Below are 3065 nucleotides of genomic sequence, written 5' to 3' on the forward strand. Positions count from 1 at the left end.
TTGAAGACACAACACCATTCGACAACTACTCTCAACTGGAGTTATCTCAATTGACTACATAAGGTCTAAGGATAATATTGTGGATCCGCTAACCAAATGGCTAAATAGGGAGTTAGTTGCAAAGTCATCAAGAGGAATGAGATTAAAACCCATGAACGAATAAGTTATTGCGAAGGGAAACCCAACCTAGTTTATTAGAGATCCCAAGATCTAGGTTTAATGGGACAACCTACTTGCATATAACATATGTAGGATCACTGTGGGGGTCAACCCCAACCCATTCCCATAAATAAACAGTAATGTAGGTTAAACTTATAGTAGTTGATGATAAGTTAAACATCATCAAGCTTTAGCTTTTAATGATTATGATATAATTACCTATGTGAGAGATAAGAGGGATCGCTTCAAATGGAATTGAATGGGCAAGTTCCTAAGAGCTCTTATAGAACCAGGCAAGTGTACATGACCATAACAAACACATCAATGAGAACCTTACTAGGCTAGGGAAAATCATGTGAGATATGTATTGATTATTTACACAAATGAAGGAACAGTTCAAGGACATTAAGTCTACTGGTCTATCAGTAAAATAAATATGAATCTTAAGGGAAAGTTCAAAGGGTAATACCTACCTATCCTATGCATGATTCAACTGCTGGATTTTACCTAAGCAACTTGAAATTGTTGAAGCAATTTTCATCCATGTGGGGGATTGTTGGAAAGTAAGTTTTACTAATTTCCAATAAATGTTTTTTTTTTCATTTACGAGCACGAATTTTGAACTCTAAATGTAATAAAAAAAAAGAGACAAATGATTATATATTCGTGTTCTCCTCCGTGCTACATTCGTTTTGATATATTACATGTACAAAATCAATTAAAATTGAATGAGAAATTACTTGTCAAACTAAAATAGTTGAAAGAGATTAAAAAGGTGTTAATAGGGTTTTGTTCATCCTATATTGGTGGAAGTATGAAAAGAAAATGAGTTTATAACTACAAAGACTAGCTATCTTTGTAAGACTTATAGAGCCAATGTTCTCTCTTGCGTGTGCACGCATGAGGGGTGCAAATGCGAGCCAGTTTGGCTTCGGTTCACTAAACTTGTGTGCGAACGCGTGTCCTGCGGGTACGAATGCACCACCGATTAACCAGAAAAGTTCAAAGACCTTTTGCAATTATTTTCTTTTTGTTTAACAGTTACAAAACCGAATTAAAGACTATTAATAATAGATTTCGGTTTTGATCTATCAATTAACTATGTCATTTAATTGACTGTTACGTTTTGATGTTTAGTGACATCAATTATGATTTATAATATAAATTGAGCATCTCGTTGACCGTTTAAAATACACCGAATGAATAAAAAACAATCTCATCTTTCTCTCTTGTGCTTCTGCTTCTTCTTCCATCTTTTGCTGCAACCAAGGTACAACGCGAACCAAGTGAGGGTTCGGGTAATTTAGAAGAATTATTTTCTACTGTTGTATCCCGAAAAACAAACATCCATATAAGACGAATTTGTTTTAAGGAAACTGTGTTAAACACATGCTAAACATATTTTATTTTTTGTTCTTTCGGGCAATATTGAGTTAATTATATTTTCCTAACAATTTCCACATGTCACGAGCTTCATATTGAGGAGGAAAGTTTGTAAGATAATAGGTGACTGCTAACTTCTCAATTGTGACATTCCTGTGGTTGAAGCAACGAGACTTTCTATCCTTCTCTCCCCCCTTCTACCGATTCTTGAAATTCCAGACCCATCCATCCGTCAATACCATTCTGCAATACCAAAAATAACCCCTCCCCCACCCAGCGATCACCCTCGCCGGAGAATAGACCGGCGAACAGATTGCCTTGCAAACAATGATAGATTCATATATATATATATATATATATATATATATATATATATATATATATATATATATATATATATATATATATATATATATATATATATAGTCCATGCATACTGGTTGTTAATACGAAGTTTACTTTCAGTAGTTCCACAGATTGCCTCCACCAAAATAATATGCCCCATTGTCCGGGGGACTATAATCGATCCTTGGTGGACTTATGAGCATTCCCTCCGCCATATCCAATAACAGATTTGGCATGCCAAACACTGCTTCATCATCCATAAATACACCAGCAGAAGGGGCTGTATATATATTATCTGCAGCATCCACCGTCATGCTTCCTTCACCACTTTCATAAGCCGGTGATCGAGCAGCAGCTGCTCTTGCTGCTGCAGCACGGATGTCGTCAGCCGTAGAACACTCAGGAAGCGTATTTGAGAGAACAGATTCTGGGAAGTTTAGCACCGCATGCGTACCTTTAAGTGCCAATGTGGCCACGTCGTAAGCAGCGGCTGCCATCTCCGGTGTGGGATACGTGCCAAGCCATATGCGACTTGACTTGTTCGGTTCACGAATTTCAGACACCCATTTCCCAGCTCGCAATCGGATTCCATGGTAAACTGGGTGGCGGGTCGAGGAGGATCCGCCGGCTTCTGTGGAGTGAGAGGTATCATCTTGGGGTAGCTGAAAAGCGGAGGAGTTGCTGCGTCGACGGTTCGCCATGCAATGTTATGAATTGGTGTCTGTGTAGTTATAGTCGGATGGATTCTGTTGATGACGGTGGTCCATCATAACTGGAATCCTAAACATTATGCAGCGTGGCGACTTCGCGGGTGTGCTGAAAGGGTTCTTAAAAGTTTTCAAGTAGACCCCCCATTTTAGAAGTAATGCATATAAGGTCCCTAGCTAATCATATATTATGGATTTAAGCTGCATAACAATAAAAATCCAAATAATATTTTTTGAAAAATAAAAGTAGAAATAATAAAACCATATAACGATCAACAATATATATGGACTGCTAAAATTAGTTTAGAATATTATCTCAAACCTTAAAAAAACACTCAAAAAATCTTTTTGAACCTGACCTGCATTTTATTTGTCAGCGAACGTTTTTAACTTTTTATTATCAACAAATTAAATATGATGGATAGGTACCAAGAAATCATTATAAAATTGGATTTGGATCTCCTTTGGTTT

General features: G+C 37.0%; 1 pseudogene; it reads right to left on the reverse strand.

The window, feature by feature from the left end:
* Positions 1 to 1958: 1958 nt before the first annotated feature.
* On the reverse strand, positions 1959 to 2588 carry LOC145157164 (ethylene-responsive transcription factor ERF025 pseudogene; annotated as a pseudogene).
* Between the last annotated feature and the right edge of the window lie 477 nt (positions 2589 to 3065).

This window comes from Lactuca virosa, chromosome 2 (assembly GCF_052849685.1).
Source record: "Lactuca virosa cultivar CGN04683 chromosome 2, Lactuca_virosa_CGN04683_v6, whole genome shotgun sequence".
In the NCBI taxonomy this organism is placed as follows: Eukaryota; Viridiplantae; Streptophyta; class Magnoliopsida; order Asterales; family Asteraceae; genus Lactuca; species Lactuca virosa.